The sequence below is a fragment of the Acyrthosiphon pisum genome, chromosome A1, assembly GCF_005508785.2.
Source record: "Acyrthosiphon pisum isolate AL4f chromosome A1, pea_aphid_22Mar2018_4r6ur, whole genome shotgun sequence".
NCBI classification, from domain to species: domain Eukaryota; kingdom Metazoa; phylum Arthropoda; class Insecta; order Hemiptera; family Aphididae; genus Acyrthosiphon; species Acyrthosiphon pisum.
Window position 1 is genome coordinate 36,955,888 of NC_042494.1, and position 23,159 is coordinate 36,979,046.

At 30.0% G+C, this 23,159-nt stretch overlaps 1 protein-coding gene across 2 annotated transcripts in view; it reads right to left on the bottom strand.

The window, feature by feature from the left end:
• The window catches only part of LOC100163617 (location of vulva defective 1), a 56,116-nt gene extending 38,221 nt beyond the window's left edge, over positions 1-17,895 (bottom strand). The window contains exons 1-2 of one of the 2 annotated variants that reach the window (XM_029486987.1): positions 17,380-17,895; positions 2,248-2,341 (exon numbers count right to left, since the gene is read on the bottom strand). The gene's annotated coding sequence lies outside the window, so the exon portion shown is untranslated. The remainder of the gene's footprint in view (positions 1-2,247; positions 2,342-17,379) is intronic. The other variant, XM_016805946.2, reaches the window with a different exon arrangement.
• Positions 17,896-23,159: the final 5,264 nt, after the last annotated feature.

The window sequence follows — 23,159 nt, forward strand, 5'->3', positions numbered from 1 at the left end:
GTTAAGGGGAATCGAAATTAAACGCTGGACGCGCACAATGGAACGGATCTCTGTTAACGCCACCGCATACCGTCGATGAATAAAGATAGCAAACTGTCATCATGTGGGAGATTTCACTTTGATTACTTATACTATGGTGGCGTGGGCTGGGGCATCGGAGCCGTGTCCACGTTACGACAATAGGTAGGTACCTAGCTATACAACAACAAGTCGGTCGTTTCGGATCTAATTACTAACGTCGACCGAGTTAATGAACACTGTCTCTATCATCATCATTATCATTATCGTCATCGTCATCGTACACCTCCTCTATACACGCTGCCGCGGGGTTTGTCCACTTGCTATAACAATATTAATTGAATACCGTCCTATCCGTCGTGGTTTCGTAAAATTAAACTCGCACGGACATCGTTTTTAGCGTACCTAACACACTCACACAGCTACGACGCTGCACATTCACACTCGTACACAAACACACATTTACAGAAATAATAATAATAATACTTATATATTTAATACACTTTAATAGTTATATATCATAGTAATTTCTTGAAAAATTATATTCTTTCTTTTTCAATGCCACAGCGTTTCAGGAGCTGGCGTTGTAGTAGCAGTTAGTCGCCCAATTTTTTTTAAGGAGGTCGAACGTCTTTTACGTGACATTTTGAGAAAAAAAACGCAATCGATAACTTGACTGGCAAATTACGATCTCTATTCGAACTGAATGCCGGATACATAACCGTGACAGCAAAAGTTTAACAATCCTGAAGTTGCACGCCAATCGGCGATGGCCGGCAGATTCCAATAATTGGTAGTTACCTATACTGACGGGACGAGAGTTAATGCCAAAGTAACATACTCATTACTCACACGTTTATGGGTTTCAGGGATTTTTCAAATTTTCACTGAAATCACAGAAACATAATATATAATGAACAGTAATAGAACGAAAATTAAAAAATTATGACACGGTAACGACAAAATAATATAAATTGCATTCGTATTTCTGTCATATAAAATACTGGTAATTCACAATCAGTTCACCATAATCCAATATTACGTATGAATACAAATTTACCGGTTGGTCGTAGCGTTCAATTCAAGGTCAACAGTCTCTACTCGAGTTTCAATACTAAAATAGTAAAGTATACGAACCAATTTTCACTAGTAAACGTCATACCACTGAATACTCAAGATACAAAATACGAAATATGTAAGGTTGAGTACAGGGAAAAACTAGAAAAGTCACTTTTTTCCAAAATGGCGATCTCGGTATCAAACTATTTGTATTGAGGTATTCTATCTTTTAAGCGGTTGAACCAGGGAAAAAAGCATACTAGTCGATAGTTATGACCGCCGGAAGTTTGGCGTACAGTGGTAACAGCTTTACAGGCATAGGTATAGTTTAGAAATTAAAAATACGTTTTTTTCGAAATGAAAAAAAGTGACTTTTTTGGTTTTTTCCCTGTACCTTCATATACGATATACCCTTAAATATTTTACAATAACTAGGTACCTATTATAATACAGTAGATTTTAGATAATAATTATTGATAATAATATGAGTTGTACCTTTCAACAAATATTTCATATCAACCGTTGAAATATAATAAAAATAGAACAGTTACTTTGAAAATAAATGGAACTTTAAAATTTTGTATAATATAAAACAAATAAATTACATATAATATCATGGTATATATTTATACCTAGGTATTAATCTTATTCGTGGTTAACTTAATAGTTAAAGAATATTTTGTAATAAGTAATTTCAAATTTAATTACACATAGATACTTCAATACCTCATATCAGCATTAATTATAATTATATTTCATAATCATTAAAATAATCTCTATTCTCGTAATATTATAGTCATATTGTTCAAAATTTAAATTATTCTTGTGATTAAAATTGAATAATAATAATATGTATATTGAGGCATCCGAAAGGTAAAGTTTAAAAATCTTAACAGTAAATTAAAATAACAGTTTTAAAAATCAGTAAACCTAATCATTTTTAAACTGTACATTTATTAATTATGATGAATTCAAAATTCTAGATTTTGTAGAATTATTAACATAATTATAATGAGTTGTATTATTTTTGAACAGATTGTCATGAAAAAACAAAATTATTTTTACAATTTCCCATATTATGTAATTTTAATGATCCTATTATTATATTTGGCTATAGAAACAACATGAATTAAGTACCAACTATAAATTAATATATTATATTTCTAGTACCGTACGATTGACGGAGGTTTCTGCGTATCGTGGATTCCGTTGAGAGTGGAGTCCGGTGATTTCAGGTGGAAGCCCCACTCTTCATTCTAAAAAACTTCAAAGGAAAAAATATTATTTTAATTTAAATTATAAAATAATATGAACTGTTGATTTATAGTTTAGTACTAGTAGTGCAGTACGCCAGTGCCTCAGGGGTGTCATTTCAACTTTTTTTTTGTTGGTGCCAAAATGTTTGCAGGCCATTCAAGTCATTACCAGGCCACATAGAAAACTTTCTTTTTTTTTTTTTTGGGGGGGGGGGGGGGGTTCAAGTGGGGACAAAAACTGTATATTATAATTTATATAATTTATTTAATATGTCACTTATATAATATATTAGTATGAAAATATCACAATATTGGTACTATTTTTGACGAACTATGTGTAGGTACTTTTAATGTAGGTATTTAATTTATATTCTGGATACCAGTGTACAGTGGTATTTACACTTGGTAAATATGGGTATAAAACACCTTTACAATAAAATATACACATTATTTTTTCTCCCTACATACTCAAAATATATAATATAGCTAAATAAAATAATAGCTAAATAAAATATAGCTTAATAAAACCAGGAATTTATTGTATGGGTACTCTTCATCACAATGTTTGTGTAATAATTTTATCAAATATAATATTGTGGGACCACAAAACGACATCAAACATTCTTGGGAATTAAACATTAGAACAATATATTTTTTTTTTCAATACTAAAAAAATATAAAATATATATTTAATATAAAACACTCATCGGCGCTTATATGTATTGTTGGCAGGTCAAAGAAGACGTTTTAAAAAAAAGTTGATGTAAATGTACACCCTGTACCCCCCCCCCCCTAAAATGACGCCCCTGCAATGCCTACTGCATATTTGATTGGACCATAAGAGAAAAAAATATGTTAGTGTTATCAACTCTGAATGCCGATAAATATGATTGTATCAATTGGGTCTTTAGCCTTTGGAGTATCTATTTTAAAAACTATACACATATAATGTCCATTGTGTATAGTGAAAATTAATAATCTGTATTAAATCTGTAGTCGATACACAATGATACGTATTTCCATCAAAAATATAATTTATCATTATCACAAATCAAGATTCACTATTGCAGTCCCTAAAATTGTGTGTACTACGACACACTTTGTATAGTACGAAAAGTGCAGTGTGTAGTACGAATTTTAAAAGTGTGTTATTCTAATAATCCTTTATAATAATATTATGTATAATTTTATATCTTTACATTTTTTTTTATATTTTAATGGTTTTTTCCAAACCATATTTTAATTATTATCTATACATTCTACACAGACACACAGTAAACAATATTGTGTGTTGTTACGTCTTAAAATCTTATTATAGTTATTAATAGCTATTTTTATTATTATCAGCTTAGTAGTGAACGGTGGTATATTATAGTATAATAGTGTTTTAAGTGTTAATCTAGAAATAATTTAGATTTGACCGATTTGGGACTATGTGTGTAGTATGAACAATTGAATATTTTAGGGACTGCACTATTGTTGGTTAGTAATACTAAAATTATTAAAAATATATTTTTAAAAAGGTGGACAAGTATGTGTCGCTCTGCTGTACAGTAGGTTACAAGTGGATTACTGCAATGGATGGTGTTAGATTTGAATTCAATGCTGATTTGATTTCAATGCTGTATAAGAAAAACGATTCTGAGTGAAGATGGTCAGACAACCTTTGATACTTGAAAATATTATTGTGAATAAAGTATTTTATATAATATAACCTATTTATGTGGAACATTGTTTTAAATTTTCAATCCTTAGCTATAAGAGTTGAACATTTTATAAATTTTTTTGAAGAAAAATTTTTATGAATTTCTAACTCAAAATAATTTGCACATTTTCGTGATTTTTACGCGTTTTGTTAACATTTGAACTTTAAATGCTTATAAAAAATAATTGTGACTATGGATTTTTAATATTTTTCAAATGTCATTGTAATAATATATTAAGAGCCTTGAATAAAATGTTCAAACTTTTTTACCCAACAAATACGATTTTGTCGACATTCATAGAAAAAAAACTAAAAAAATTGGAAACTGAAGATGTCTGCTTAAAATGTGAACTGCTCAAAACAAATCAAAATATTTTGAAAATCTTATCGTGTATAGAAAATGCTAATATAAACAAACCAGTGAAAACTGCACGTGTTTACGGTAATTTTTGTTTTAGTGTTACATTTAATTAGGCAGAAAAACAAAAACGTGGATCCAGCCCAAAAACATAATATTTATGTTAATATTAAACAGTAATTTATAAAATATAATAATAATTAATAAGTAGTATAGGTAGTACAGAGTAATTATTTTTTAAATGTTATTTTTTTTTTTGATATTATTATACATTTATAGTTTTATACATATTTTATTAATTTATTATCCATATGAATTTATAGCATAAGTATCAGCATAAAATAGCAATATGAACTAATCTACAACAAATATATAAATTAATTTTTTTATAGACATAGACTTGAGTATTAAAATAAAATGTTTTTAGTTATGTAATTTTCTGGTGAAAATCAATAAATCATTATTAATTATGTCTGTTGCTGAGTCCCTTTGTAAGTCAACTGCCGCTGTCCACAGTACCCAGTTCACCAACCCTATCCCATATAATACAACCAATGTTACGCACAGGCCACAGCCCACAGAACCAAAATTAATATTTACCAATTGTTTTTTAACGATGTTAAAAAATGAATACTGAAATAATTCGGTCATTTCAATTGTGTAGGGGTCAACTTCACGCACGTTTCTTATTCTAATTTATATATAAAATGTATTATATTGGTTTAGCGGAAATCGAAAAAAAATACATAATTAATAATAGGTACAACATTATATTATTATATTCAAATATACAATCTCGATCTCGCTTTCGACTGTTTAATTGTGCGTAATCAGAGTAGGTAAAATTATATTTTTGAAACAAAAATACATTGATATAATATGCATGTATTAAATTCGGCGTTTTATATTATACCAATCGGTTATTTTCGGTTCAAAATCGATTAATTCCACTAGGAAACAAACAGGTTGTCGAGACTCTAGCGAAAAAAAATTCTCGTGTATTTGCCCACTTGTGCAATGCGCTGCATTTCGTCGGAACAACATAATAATATTCCAAAAATTGGTATGTATTATTATTATTTGTTATAATTTATAATAATATTTTCATTATTAAAACTGTGTTTGAGGCTAGAGCGCTATGCGACACGTGTCGCTTACAACAATAATAGTAACTACGATACACTTGTTGTGTTATATACATATTATAATAAGGTAGGTACACGTAATTTGCGTGCGTCTCGACCGAATTACTCCGCGTGATGGTAACGAATGTCACTCGAAGATGTGCGCCCAACACGTCGTTGCGGCGGCGTCGGACTAATTAATACAGCTTCGCACAAGTAGTTCATCGCGGAAATAACAACGATATAACATATATATTGTATATATATATAAAATTGCGTCCAACCCAAATCGTACCGGAACTGAATAGTAAAACAAAATGCGTAAAAACCACTGGCAATTAAAGGAAATAAAAAAAAAGAAATAGAAATAAAATAGAAACAAATATATAGTTTAGGTACACACAGCGATTGCGATGATTGCGTGCATAATCATCGCACACGCGACCTTGTATACCACCATTAGTTTACCTCTGCTTTTCCAGTGCAACTTTATCACGACGTCTGTGAACGAGTTTTGCATAAAATAAAACGTGATTTATAAATACACATCACCAGTGATGCATTTTAACAATTATAAATGCACAGATGCAGTTGTAAGCGATTGCTTTTATTGGGATATTTTCTTTTACATAATGTGTTCTTCATTTCTTCATATTATTTGCAAGTAATTAAGTTGTTTGAAAAATAGTTGCATAAAACACTTGTACTATATATTATGCATCAGCTGAACCGATTTTACGAGGTGAAAAAACTTAAGCTTTCTGAAGATATAAAATTAGGTACTTATACATATAGATATAGACTATAGAATACATAAAACATCTTAAAATTTGCCCCTCTTTTTCTCCGTTTTTGAATCACCACATAAAGGGACCGTTTTCGCATTACTTCCCCTCATACAGCATTGTTTATTGAATCAATAAATTATATTAAACTGGACTTGCCATTCAAAGTTATTATATAAAATTTCTTTTACGTCTCCACCCTGAATTTATTATTTTGATAGCTTTTTTCCAGGTTTATTAGTAGTAATAGCAGTAGTGCCATGGGTGTGCTCATGGGAAAGGGGGGGGAAGGTTAGGTTTTACGCATTTGTAAAACGCAATATTTTCCTGCGAGTTTGGAACTTTTATGTTTTACTAAACAACCTTATTTTTCAATTATTTTTGTTTTAACGTACCTATGTAGCTAAGTATGCTGAAAACGATGGGGAATTCTGAATTTGGCTGTCAGACTTATTTTAAAGTAATAACTAATTTAAATTTTTGGTATTTTCATACAGACCAGGCGTGGTCACTCGCTCGAACAATTAAAATTAAAAACATCCCTCAAGTTGTTATGTAAAACCACCATGGTTGGGTGTCAGAATTATTGTTGCCCCATAATTAAGCGCGTTAAATTATAAGCGTTGTGCGTGTGGGTAAAACACCGAAAATCGTGGACTTCGTGGGCTATAGTGCTATACCATAAAACTAATGATTTCAGGCAATTAATTTTTGCATCGTCGTTCTTAACTGGTTGAAATACATAGGTTTCCGAAAAAAAAAAATTCAAAAATTCAAAAAATGTACACCACTAAATTAACAAATATTTTATATGAAAAAAAGCCATTCCAGCCGTATTAAAATTGGTTTGCACCAATAATTTGATCAACCCATAAAAACCTATAGCCAGGGCAAAGGCCTCGCCCTACCTTCTGGCAAAGTGATGCACAGGGTTACATAATATAATGTATATTATGTCTACAACATTATATACACTGGCACGCAAATGAGGATTAAAAAATAATATTTTACCTACTTAAAAACAATTATCAGTAGCGCTCATGAGTGATGACTGTAATGAATGCTCCGGAGTCCGAATCGGAGTTGCCAAATTTTAGAGGCAGGACAGTTAAATATCTACTTAGTGATCAATACATATCAGAAGTGGTTATATACCAACCATTATTTTGGTGAGACAACTTATTTATTAACCCCCCGCGCTCCATCACACAGTTACAAAATATAAATCAAGTAGTATAGTTAATGTAATTTTTTTTGCATGAAAAAACTAAAGAATACTGTCGTCCATTAATATTTTTAGAATTTTTTTTAATCTATTTGGCGGAAATAAGTATTTAAACCAGTTTTAATACGAGTCTATGGCGCGACAAACTTAAAATGTCTATAAATGGCTAAAAAAGAACCATACAAATTACGTATATATAACGTCTAGAATAATTCTAATAAAAATTTTCCGATTATTTTGATAAATATAGTATTATAAGTACTACGAATGTTCTAGTTTTTTCCCCCTCCTCTCTAAAATAAAATACCAACTAGATGCAATTTTCTTCCAAAAAACCACCCTTAATGTTGAAGTTTAAATCATTTTTGAACATAACTTTTAATGGTTCTATACTTTCTATATAGCATGTACTGAATAGCATGGTATTAAATAGTTTTAAAAATTAAACTTATTTTAATTGCATATTATTGATTACTTTCTACAGTATATACTTAATATTGCATGTATTATTAAATTAGGATCAGTTAGTAATTATAGAAATGTAATATCAATTTATCATAGAGGGGGGGGGGCATTAAAATGTTGCCCCGAGGCATATTTAATGCTTAAATGCGCCGCCGGTACTAACTTATAATAGGTACATTCGTTACGCCACCGTCTCGGCGCGGCGAAGTCTTAGAATTTGGTAGTTCAAGTCTTAGACACTTCGGACACGAGCCCCCGTGATTTCCCGCCAGTGGCACCAAATTTCACCGAATGTAGATCAGCACGATCGTAATTCATACGAAAACACAATATATTGTTTTATATTAATTGTCAAATGTAACCCCCATGCCTTTTGGTCAACACATTGTTATAGTACAGTGCTATAATAGTATAACGCTATGTATGAAAAATACACACACTTCACCATTGCTCTCAGTAGGTCCAGTTCGGCCGTGTTATATACTTAATATTATTATATACAAATAGACGTGTACGATTGAACGCGAAACTCGTTCCGATAATTAAATCACTCCATTTCACAATTGTTTTCTTATTGATATCGCTTTTCCGGTAACGAATTGTTCAAACAAAATTATACCCGGTCAATGCCGTTGGAAAGTGTTATTCTCATTAACGACGACTAAACAAAAAGGATAGTTTCAGACACGAGTGCAAAATTGTGTTTTGATATACATGTATATATATTAGTATATTACATTATATTATATTAAACGCGAGTATATCAAATTACTTTTTGAATATCTGTTCAACTTTCCCACGGCACTGATTTTGCGAAACATTTTTTTCGAAAAAAATTATCCCATTAATATAAACGTGTGCACTTCTTCGACGTTATTATTATGTTGAAATTGAGTTTTTTCCGAAGTGACCAATGAAATTACAAAATATTCTTCAAATAATATTCTAAGTAGTTACATGCACCTATACTAATTATAGAGAAATCATTCCTTCGAAATATTATACACACAAGTCACAAATACATTTTTTTTATATAATAAACAAAAAAAACATGAACAGTATCTCATACTATACTTTTGATTTTTTTTTTTTTACTGTATTATAAGATACAGTTTCTATTAGTAACAAAAACTTGTTAGGTAATACAATTATTGTTCTATTGAATTTGGTTGATATGTTGCACAATCTGTTACATATTTAATGAACATAAAATAAAATATTAAAATAATTTTTTTTGAATATTTTATTAATACATTATTATAAATTATAATACGACTTAATTATGTAATTAATCGTCATCAACACCGTATTAAATAATATGATAAATAATAAGTAATTTTTGCTTTAAATTTAATTTTAAAAAAAGGGAGAATTTTAATTTTAATTCATTTTTAAAAAAAATGTACTACCTAGGTCCTAGATGGTCACATAAATAGTAAATAGTATAGGTATATTAATATTATACGCATCATATCGATAAAGATTCGAACCATTATACTTTAATGTGAAAGTATTATTTGCTTGAAAAAAATGTTTGGGACTATAATACACATGTTTTCTCTCTCATAAAGCGAACACAATTAAAACATAATTCCCAATATTTATATAAGAATAGAATAGTTAAATGGCATATTGACGCCTCCCGCATAACAACTTGAACACATCAATTTGTGTACAATTATTAATTTGATAAGCTACGATGATATTCGCCATTACAGTCCGTGTACGGTGTACAGTATATTATTATACGCGCTTCAATGAACACATTAATAATTATTTAAACAATTATTTGGAGAAAAAAAGTGACGAACATAGAGGAATATCTTGTATAGGTACCTACTACATTTTGATGTTACAATATTATTATTGCTTCTGTTAAAAATAAAATTGACGTATAGATCAAATCTAACTTCTAAGTAACCAAGTGTAGACGTTTTGTAATTATTATACAAAGGAAGAACGTTTAGAAACGTGTAGGTTTCTATAAAGATTTGTATTATGCGTTTGTCACCTGTTAGTCCGTTCGTAATATCCAACAACCGACTTAGGACGTAATTTTTTTGATCAAATATTTTAATTATTTGTGTCACACGGTCACATGAAAATATATCGATAAAATTATTACTGTAAAAATGTCTGCAATTATATCACAGCTCATTAAGATTTAAGGCCGTGCATCATAATTATATCATGCTATTTGTTGGAAGTCACTGATTACTGATTAGTGGATAACTTATGGAAGTATAACACGGTTATTGGTTAGGGTTGACCTTATTGTTATATTATATAATTTATCGATGGAAGTTATGGTTGACCTAATACACAAATAATTTTAATATGAGTTGAATAAAACACCTGAAGCCAACTGAAAAATATGAATCTATGAATACTTGCTTACAATTTTTAATTTTAAATGTAAATATACATATGCATTTATTTATATATTTTATAATACTTTATACATTTATTTTATTTTTGTACTTGTATATTTTAATTTTTAAAACATAATTTGTAATTTTTAGGTATAGGTACAACAGTATATTTATGTGTTATTAATTTATTATATTACTATAATTTTAATTTGTAATATTTTGACGTGGTAAGTTCGCAAATAAAAAAAAAAAATTAAATTAGAAGAATTAATATAGGTAGGTACTGCAGTCTGCAGCCTTTAAACGTAGTTTGCCATAAATATAATGCGAATTATGCGACGTCGAAAGAGTTCAACTGTGTTAGTTTAACCGCTACAAAATATTTTGATATTAAAACAGTTAAATAGCTAAAACCGATGCTAAAGTTGTCCAACGAAGTCAATGCAGTAATTGTTATAATGATAGAACATTTTGATATTTTTAAAGATTATCTTATCAAATATAATATAAATGTCTACAAATATTTTACTGCCGTGGTGATTCACAACAGGACATTTTTATATTACTTAATTTGTAATTGGTAATTTAAGTTATTTTTAAAATATGTACTGACAATGTATATGAATAAACATTAGTTATTCATGGTAAATGGGACTTATGAAAATTTCAATTGAATGAAAAACCCGGAAACGTAGATAATATATAAGTGATTGAAATTTTATATTTATAGTCATATATAAAGATTGAAATTAGGAAAAGTGAAAATACTATTATTTTTCCAGAAACAACTTTGAAGACTGTTTCATTATTATTGTATTATTGTGGATCGCGTAATAGCTTATAATACCTAATACATAACTACACAAATTTAATCAAAAAATCAAATGACCAACTCAATATGGTGGTATAATAATATAATATAATAAAATGATGCAGCGCATGTATATTGCATGATATTGTGTTTTAATTATTACGTAATATATACTTACATCAATGGCGGGTATTATAATATATAACATATTATGTTCATGATGCAAGGCGTTAAAAAATCAATACTTATAGGTTTTAATATTTGAGTTTTAGTATTAAGAAATATTTAAGCTACCATCATTCGAAAATAACTTAATAATTTACAATTTAATTTAATTCATTCCGATAGTAATTAAAATAATTAGTCGGAATGTATAACACAGAAATAAAATAGTGTAGGTATAACATTATATTATAAATAATACATATTATATATTATACATCTAAAGGTATATTATATAGTAACCACAGTTTTTAAATAAGAATATTAATTAGTGTACCTTTTAAGATAAAATAGCATGGTTATTGATTTTTAAAGTTAGGATTTGATTCTTTAAAATTATACTAGTAAGAAAATTGTTTATTATAATTTAAATTCAATTTCTAACATATATTTCTAATAACTAAAATATACTACGTAGATCTATATAAAATAAAGCCTATAGACAATTTGAAATAATTAGGTAACATGTATGTTTTCTCAATTTCTCTCTTATAAATATAAAGGTTCAAATTAGTAAAATCAAAAATCAAACAATAGTAATGATAAAAATTAGTTGCAACAAATATTTAGAAAGCATACAATTATTAAACTCATAAATCATCGTAAAACATAATAATATATTACAAGCTACATAATTATCACACTAAACCTTGGCTTAATATACATATATAAAAATAATCAACTATAAATATGATTTTTGAATATATATTATATTATTATTGTCACACTATTTAAGTAATATTGTATTAGCAGGTGATTTAACGGAAAAGTGTAATAAATGGATTTTATTATACTCTTAGCTAGGTATAGAAACGACCCTATTATTATTGTTAATGGACCAAGTCCTCGAACAAAGATGATTAATATTGTTTTTGAATGTAAAAAAAACAAATGATTATTATTTGTATATTAATAATAATACCGGTAAGCGATAACGGATAACATATAAATATCAGAAAAAAAGTAGGCTACAGTATATTTTTTGTATGTTCAGCTTACTCAAAGAATAAAAAACAAACAAAACCAACGGCAAACTCTTCACTCGCCAATAATAACGAAAACGTTTATATTTTTCTAATATTGTACCGACTATGTGCAGCTATACAGTGCTGTACTATATAGGTACATTTATTACATAGGTAAATATATCATACATATTACACACATTACACACACGTCATGATGTACACGGGTGTATTATAATTTATATTACCTATATATATTTATACGTGTAACAAGTGCTATCGATGTGTGTCTGTATCGAAATCACATTTTTGCCAATAATATATTATATTGTAATATTTTGTATAATATATCGTAATAATTTCCATGTTTCCACACGCAGACATGACAAGTATCATTTGCGTGCCGCGTTCTAACTCCGTTTGATTTATTATAAATCCGCGGCGAACCGTGCAACTCGAGCGCATCTATTGTCACGATCCGTACCGCATATATTATACGTCCGTTGTGCTGAACAACATAATGAGTGAAAATACAGTGGAAAAAAATTGAGCAATAGCAGTAAATAAATAATAAAAAATAAAATAAAATTTATATTGAAAGAAAACGTTCTAAAATGCTATTTTGTATAATGTACCAATATAGGTAGGTAATAGGACAGTATAGGTACCTAGTATATATACTATACATATTACTGTCTTATTAGACAAGACGACCTTTTTTTACACACTTCCTGTAGGGTACGCACATCACACAAAACCAAATTAGAAATGGTACACGATTAAATCACCTTGCACATTCAGTCAGTCATTTTGCAAGCGCGTCCGGTCGTTAAAGTCTCTCGGCGCGATAAACCTGTCGACTAACATAATATTATAATAATATACGTCGTATTCTTATTATTATCCCACTTTAGGTAACTTATGCGTTTCTTTAACACCACTCTGTAGGTATTTTGTATATGACTATAGCCCAAGTATTATATTATAAACGAAGTATCACCATGGCAATAGCCGTCAACAACTCTGTTTCTAATATAAATTTGTCTAGAAAAAAATAATGTCTATACTGTAACATTGGAACGTTGCTATAAGTTATTACCATTATAAGTTAATATAATTTATAGTATTTTTGTTATTTATATTATTTATAGTTATTTTTGTTTTTGTTACTTAAAAATCTGAGATTATCTATGTTTATAGAGATAAGTTACGATGTACCTAAATGTTTTAAAATGTAACTATTAATTTCCACCTACACATTGATATTTTTTAAAAAAGTTTTTAAATTAAGACAGGGTCACATGTGGTGGGTACTGAATCCAGCATATTATTACCTAGTAAATTAATTAGTTAGAAGGTGTATAAGTGATAAACTATTTGTACATTCAAATGGTTCACTCACAGTAAAACTTTACTAAATTTATCGTTTATAAGTTAACATTATAACCTATTATATATATATATCTTACTTTCTACAAACTGAACTTTCTGTATAGCGGACACCTCCTAATAGGTATTGGACAAAATGTCAGCAACCGAAAGTGTCTGGTATTTAGAGGTTTCACTGTATTATTTAGTACAATATTATACATTAACATTTGGTTTAATAATACTTTATAATATAAAAGAATCGTACTTTAATTCCAACTATTTTATATTATGTAGAATATGCGTACTAGAATATAATATACTGTTTAGATAATATTTTTTTGTATACTATTAAAATATGATTAACTTATTTTTATTAATATAATGTATCGAAAATTCTATTTGGCTGTGAACGTTTTTCTATTCTGAAATACGTTTTTACTAACACAGAACACTTGATTTTTGGTTTAGTTGTGAGATTTAAAAAAGTTGATTATACTCTCTCTGGATATGAAAACCATGCGTCCATACCATGTGTTAAACGCCTTAACCCCACTAAAAAACGAAAATTGCTACAACGTATATAATAATAGGTACATCGTACATATTATGCGTATAAACAAGGTACCATAACTCAACCACTTAAATGTATATTGTATATACGATATACCCACCTATACCTACGGAGCGATCTCACTATACAATCAGTTATTAGACATGATTAATAATACAAATAGTATTAATTATATTATATTTATATGAAATTATATAATTTATATAGATCTATACAGATAAAAATGAATGTACATTTGGACTGGGCTTATAGACAACGAAACTACTGAACCAATTAGCACCAAATTTTTCGCACATATTCCTTGAGACTCGGGGAGTGTTTATAGCTTCATTTTTTAACCCAGGTTGCTATAGAGTGGCTCACATAAGAATTTTGTAGCGGCTCACAAAAATCGAATATTTTTTTTGTTTTATATAGGATTGCTATTGGTTACCGAAATAAAAGAGAAATTTGTTTAATCTATAATACAAATGTATGTTTGTAGCTTATAATATACTTGAAATCTACAATTCCAAATCTTACGTTAATGTCAGAGATTGCTCTTAGATTTAAGGAAAGTTTAGAGAGTAGTTTGATCCACATTCAAAAATATAGTATATACCAAGTGTAACTTTTATATCCAATCCGCTTCAGGCGGATCACCCATCCCCATTGAATAGGCAAAGCGAGGTACACCGATGCTGATTTGCCCGTGACCAGACTGAGGTACAACCAACTACAACTACAATACACCTATATAGTACTGTATTTTATATTAATTGTTTACTTTTACCCTGGCGGCCGGCAAAGTCAGATTATACAGCTATTATGCGTATAATTTAAGATACACATTATATTATATGTAAGAAATAAATAATATATACTTTGCTGTTATCTAATGAACCAAAAAGGTTAGATATGTTTTATAAAATATAGGCTAATCGTGTAATTTACGCATTAAAAAAATGTTTTTGAGTTACAAACTTATAACCCTATAAAACGTTAATTTTAAATCGTACCTTTTTCTCCGTGTTACAATCGTTGAAAAATAGAAAACTAATTCTATTAGTCGAAGAGTATATCTAGTATAAGTTTGAGAAATTACGCGTTATATTTACTGGAGTTTTGCAGCTAAATAATAACTCTATGTCTGTATGATACCATTCTATACCATGTATAAATAGATTCGGTTCTAAGCGTATCCTCCGACGCGATCTTCGTTTTCGACACGATCAAATATTAATAGAACCGTCCTGTACGAGACAAGGACATAATATATAATGCGTGTGTGTATAATATGCTGGTAACGAAACGGTCACGAACGCTAAAAATCGACCGATAATAGTAAATTCGCGTTAGAAACTGGACACAATAGACAGCGGCGTCGGCCAAGAATAAAATGGTAAGAATTTGTTTTCGGTTATAGGTACGTTTAATAATAATAATGATTTACTCGAGAAGTTAATAACAAAAGTATACGTGTTCCGCGTAATAGAAATCTTTCCGGATAGAGAAAAAGCGTGTTTGTTATAGTATATATACCCTATACGCAGGCACACGGTGTGCTTGTATATTATATTATATATTATATTCTCATACGTCCAGATTAACGTTGCGAATTCGGTTGCGGTGTGCATATACCTATCATGTGTATAGGTACCATTTTGATATGGTCGTAAGTATATTATAATGCGTATGCAATATGAACCTTCGAATCGGCTCGAAAGTTTCGCACATGTTCTTTAATGTCTTATTATTAGGCACCATGCGAAATATTATTATTCGCCCGGTCTGCTCTACATATCCTATGCGCATAACATTGTACTCGCAAGCTACTGCAGGTACCTTAGGTGTTCAAGGCGATTATTACTTTTCTCTGCGTATTGTTCTCGGCCATATCCGTTTCCGGTCAACCGAGCTTATCTGTACGCGAAATCTACGATTATTTATTTATTTTTTTTTTTTGCACGAATCCGCGATATTCGCAGCTAACCGTTCTTTCAGCTCTTTGTATTCATTTTACCTTCTACACGCGCAGAATTACATTTTATTAATTCCTACGTCAGTTCAACACTATTGTTTGAATTTGAAAAGTTTTTCTTTTGAGATTTGTAATCTTCTATGTACTTGCAAATGTCGTACATCTACTTTCCAAGCAATTATATATACAATAACTTTATGAATACCTATAAATTATGATCAAAATTGTGCTTAAAGCATTAATAAAACCGGAACAACATTTCTACATTTAAATATTATACCCAATGATTAATAAAACGATGCATGATTATTATACTTATCTACAACGTAGTGACAATGTCTTTGATAGTATAATTAATATTGAAATATTTAAACTTTTTTTTAAAATCTTACTGCTCGAAATAAATCAAAAACTTATAATTTGTAAGCTGTCTATTTATTTCTGCAGTTTTACTGTACATAATATTTCAACAACAACAGTTATTAATTCGATATTATTCAGTAGGTATACTGAATAAGTATTTCAACTTTCAAAATTATTATGTTTAGATGGTAATGTGTAAGCATCTATATAAGTATATGGGACATGGGTATAATATTAATTTGTTTGTACCTACCTACTTATAATAATATAATAAAAAAATAATCAAACATTTTCGCTCTTGTTTTGAAAGCTATATTAGTATTCAAAGGCCCCCAAATAAAATTGATATATTTTCGACTTAATAATAATTCAAAAAAAAAAAAATGAGCTTAACATTAGCTATATAGGTACCTACACTGAGAAATTGTAGTAGATACCTAAATAGGGAGTCTGAGTGTCGTTCCATACTTGGTTTTAAATTAGCATTAGGTAAGTATGTACGATGTTCGTACCATATTTGTAATTCAAAACACTTCACAAAAAACAGAATATATACACCTTGGTAAATTACCAGTGTATCAAAGTGGGTTTTGCGGGAAGAAACAAAGAACAAGATGTATCAAAATGAATTATTACTTTGAAATTTTATTGGGATTACAAATGTTTCATTCCGATTATTTCGTTGAATTCATACTGTATAAAGACTGAAAAACAAAAAAAAAGGTTTTTTATATAATGAGATGACTTACCCGGTGACGTAGGAAGCAGAGTTTTGATTGGCAGTGGCGACGGTTTCGAGCAGTAAAATCAATATTACAAGCGCATTCTACGCAAAATATCCATGTGATAATATTGTACAATGATTAATGATTAATGAAATACAGTCGTAAGTCCAAACATCGTGGTCTTCGTCGATCGTTGCTGGGTGTTGGTGTACAGGTGTAACGAACTATATACACGTGACACTGGTCATTGGTCGGTATAAATGAAACACAAAACTCTTAAAAGCACAAAAGTCGTTCGTCTCGATTGCTATAAATATTATGTATATATGTATCCACGCGGCACTCAACCACGCGAAAACCGACGTCTTAACACCGGTGGTATTATTATGATATTATCGAAACGAATTGATCGAACAGAGATGCGGTCGCGCCGATTGACGGGCGCAACAGCGGCGGCGGTGATATGCGCGTATATTACACGCATAAGACGAGGAGAAAATGCGCCTCGAAACGAGAATAAATATAATAACAATAATGATAAAAGACAGAATGTAACAGAATTAAAAAAAAAACCAACACGAGTCGTGTCTGCGATGTGTTAAGTCGAATAATAATGGAACGCGACGATCGACACATCGGACACGATTCCGACAACAGTGCATGCGCCGCCCGCCACCACCACGAGAATGGGTACCACCGCTGCCGCTGGTACAGAGACCCCTCTCACCACGATAACGCGCCGTAACACTGTGCATCGACATCACAAAGATTATTTTTTTCTTCACTTTTAATTTGAACTGAAGACGTCAATTAAAATATCGATCATTACACGACGATAAGGTATAGGTATACCTCTATTTTCTATAATATAGTCGTCGACGCACTCCTATTCACCGCCCACGAAATGATAAGTAAATACAACATTGCATATGTTTAAGAGATTCTTATTACGAGTTGTATGAGTTATACGACACATGCACGACGACGAAAGATAATATCATTTTATGCGCAGCAGATCGGAAAATCAAAAACCAAATTAAAATCTCTCCTCGTCCTTTTCTTTTAATTACAAATACGATTATTCCGTGGCCAACAATCAAGTTCTATAACCGGCAGACCCGGATCAAATACTTCGTGAGCCGTAAGTTTTTGAACCAGATAATAGCCTAATTAAATATATAATAAATATTCAGTCCTGTAAAGTATTTGAGTAAAAGTATTCAAATACTTTTTTAAGTATTGAATAACTTTTTAAATACTTTCAGCATGAAGTATTTTGAATGGTATTTTAAATATTTTTTGTATTAAATACTTTGGTTTTTTATATCGAACATTTTATTTTTATTCGAAATAATTGGTTGGAAAAATATTATTGTTAACTAAAATAATAGAATAATAGTTTTATTTAATATTCTGTATTTCTGTGTTAGCCGAAGCCCCAATAGGTTTGTGAAAACCAGATTTCTAAAAAAAGTTATTGAATATTGAATAACAAAATTCCCTTTAAAACTATTAGATAACTATTAGATTACCTACTACCTATGTGTTTATATTACGATAGTTAGAAACCCACTTTAAAAACCAAAAGTATTTGAAAAGTATTTGAGTAGTATCTTAAATACTTAAAAAAAATGTATTTGAGTATTTACTCAAGTACTTTTTAAAAGTATTCTTTACAGGACTGTAAATATTACACTTGTGCGGAAAACTGTGGTATTTATAGAATTTTATCAATAGTTGGGCCGAGAGAATAAAATGTATTAATATGAATATCATTCTTCACTAAATTAAATTGTAATTATTAAGTAATTCTTATTTATTTTTGTTATGAAATCAATCAATGTCGTCTTTGAAACTCACAACAGTCAACTTCTTTATACTTATAATCTATACATAATAATTTTTTTCAAAACTTTGGATTATATCATTATTGTTTAGTAATTTCACAAAATACCATTTTGATGTTGACAGTTCAGAGGTTTTGCAGATTACATTGAGATGAAGATGATCTTGATACGGTTTTTCATAGTTTTAACAGAACTTTCACCAGTGTGGACAGTGCGGTTATTAAACATATTATAATAGAGAGATGCATACAGCATACGTAACAATATACCTTTCAAAATGTTTTACTCTCAATTTAATTACTAGTACCGCCTTATAATAATATGTAAATGTTAAACAAACTATTCTCATTTTTATTTTTGTTAGTAGTATTTAATAATAAAGACGTTTATGAAAACTTAGGCCCGTTTCACATGGACGCGTATCGTACGCACCTTCTCTTCAGATGCATGGTTATTTTCTAGGCAGAACAACTAATTCATAAATGATTAATTATTGGCGGAACTCAGTCCTAGATCGAGTAATGACCAAGGGCCCGGGGGGACACGTCCCCAGAGCCCTGCACATTTATAAAAGGCCCATAATGTCGTTTGCTTAACATTTTTGTGGTCATTATTTACTCATTAGTACTTTTAATAGTGAAAACAAACTGCAGAGAAAAATAAGATTATCATACTATATTAGGTATATTCATGTCAAAAAAATAAGTAGGTATCTACCAAGTCGTGACCAGACCGTGTTTTCGACTATTGCTATATAAAAAATTTTGGAGTATTTATATATATTAAAACTAATAAATAGATAGATACACCAATATTATAGTAATGTTTGAAAAAAAAAGCATAAAATGGATAATAGAGAACAAAAATAAGAAGGAAAACATGAACAATTTTATTTTAATGCTTCTCAAAGTTATAGAATCATTTGACTTTTTTTATATATTTTTATAAAATATTAAACTGATATAATATATTTATTTTTATTTTATTTTATCAAATACGGGTGTAGCCCAAAGTACAGTAAAAAATAGTTACATTTTACATAGAAATAGCAAATCTGCGGAAGTGAAACGGAACCAGTTGTTTAAATTAGAGTGAACATTAGTAAGGTGCATCATGCGGTGAATCAGATGATTCAAACTATAATTGGTGGCTCGCATAGGGGTAGGAAAAGTGGTGGTAGAGCGGGTCCGACATGGAGGGATGCGAAAGTTGATAAGGAAAGGAGCGTTGGCAGAGCCGTCAATGAGGTTTCGGAGAAAGTTCAAGTTACTGTCAACTCTTCTGTCGGCTAGCATTAAAAGGCCGAGGTCATGTATAGAACTGGTGAGTAGTCATGCATCGGGTGGAGAATATTCAACACGTTTCCAGCATAAGATAGAAAGCGCCCTTGGACTCGTTCAATTGTTGCAGAGTCGGAGCTGTGTGAGGATCCTAAAGAACTGAACCATATTCAAGCAGGGGTCGTAATAATGAGAAATAGAGAGCTTTCAGCGGAGAGGTAATCTTAATGTCGGACGATTTCCATTTTACGAATCCTAATGTCTTATATGCCTTATAAGTTATAAATTATTGATTGGATATGATAGTGAAAACTAATAGGTCTGAGGAAAATAGAACTCCTAAGTCTTTTTTACGACTGATCGATGTTAGATTGATATTGTTAATCGAGTAGGTGTGGTAAATACAAGAACGGGATCTGGCGAAAGTCATGGATTGGCATTTATTTACGTTCAAGTTAAGACCAATAGATTCAAAATTTCAAACCAATTAACTAGAGTGGTAAGTTCATCTTGTCATAGGAGACAGTCGTATTCGTTGCTAATTCGACGTAAGATTTTAAGGTCATACGCGAAAAGTGGAATATTGCAGTTAGGGAGTATTTCCTACCGTTAATGAACAGGGTGAATACTATATTGTAGTTGTATAATTATTTATCATTATTAATTCATTTGTTTAATTAAAACATTTTTTTTATATTGTTTATATTATCTTCTGTATAATAAAAATGAAAAGATGTCCGTTGGTAACCGCATGAATATGGGCACATCAGTGGTCTCAAACTGAAATTACCAACAGGCCTATAGATCAAAGGTTCGCTTTTTATTTTTATTTTCTCATCTTAATACTAAATCTAAAATAAACAAAACAAATGAAGAAAACATTAGTTATTTCTTGTATTGATTATAATTATTATATATTATAATATAACAGTATTTAATACCTACTAAGTATTACAAAGATGTACACAATATTTATTTTTGTTTAATAATTATTTATTAAAATTCCTAAATACATTAAAATACTGATTACTTATTACTAATAAGTAATCAGTATTTTAGTAATACAGTGGTCGCCGCTTATAGTGTTCACTGGTTATAAGAATCAGCCGCTTTTATAGTGATCAAAAATGTCAGGAACGGAACAAACAGCCGTCTTCAGTGCATTTTTCGCCACGTACTGTGAACAGGTTTTCGGTTATAGTGATCAGAAATAATTAGGGATCAAAATTTCCGAAAAAAAAGGTTTTCCGAAAAAAACCCGGGTTTTTTCCCGTTTTTTTCGGAAAAATTGAGAAAAATTGGTTTCATTTAAAATTTCCAGAAAAATGGTTTTGACGAAAAAACTGGTTTTTTTCCTGAAAAAATTGAAAAATTGAATGAAAAAAAATGGTTTTTTTTTCTAAAGAACTGAAAAAGTAATGTAAGTTTATAGTAGAAACAATCTAATAAATAATGATAGTTGATAATCATATTACATACATATTATTATGAAGCCACGAAGGTACTATATATTGGTTTATACAATATTATATTGACGTTGATTTCAATGATTTCTTCTCGATGCGATTTTAATCTATAATACCAACGTTTTCTCTAAACGCACGTTTATTATTATTATTATTATTATTATTATCATACCGTGTCGTAAATCGTAATACTGTATAATATATTTACTTCTACGTATAATATTATAATATAAGAGTATAGTGTATATATAGTACGCAATAAATGGAAACCCCGGCATCGGAATACGACCGGAACTCCATATAGAATAGTATATATATATTGGTTGTTTGGCTATTATTTACCTACAAATAAATACCGCTGCACTGCTGCAGACACCGCAAATGCCCCTAGAAAATTGCATTTAAAATGTCGAACATTGCAGCGCATGGACGTATTTGAAGTATGTTGCTATGTCGGAGCCGGAACTTTACAACGAGTGCACGTTTCTACTCCCCCAACGATAGGCTCCTCGACAATAGGTAGGTATGCAGATTATATTATTATATCGAAGTGTACGCAATATTGTATTATTATCATAAACGCACATGTTATACTGCACTGTCGTCGTTATCGTGCCCGCGGTATAGGTAATATTATAATAACATGCTCGAGGAATACTCGCAGCTATACAACGTGTACATAATACGACGTTGTATCCGCGGTCTCTACCTACGCACACGACTCGATATTGGTTATAGAACGGCAAATGGAGATACTTACTGTTGTGTAGGTCGTGGCCGGTTATGACCACAGGGCCAGGTCTATACTTAAAAACAAAACATTATGTACTGTTTACGGCCCTCGAAAAAAAAAAAAACATAAAACCTTTTATATTTAAAAAAAATATATAATATGTATTTTACGATTACGGTCCATCGTTATTGATCAGTAACTTGTCTGCCGATCATTACGTGTCGACCGTTTCACGGCTGTAAGCAAGCTAAAGTTTAAATCGCCCTGCAACCGTCTATTTCTATTGTTATGTTGGATACTTGGATTTAAACAGTTCGTAAGTTTTCATAAACGTCTTTATTATTAAATACTACTAACAAAAATAAAAATGAGAATAGTTTGTTTAACATTTACATATTATAAGGCGGTACTAGTAATTAAATTGAGAGTAAAACATTTTGAAAGGTATATTGTTACGTATGCTGTATGCATCTCTCTA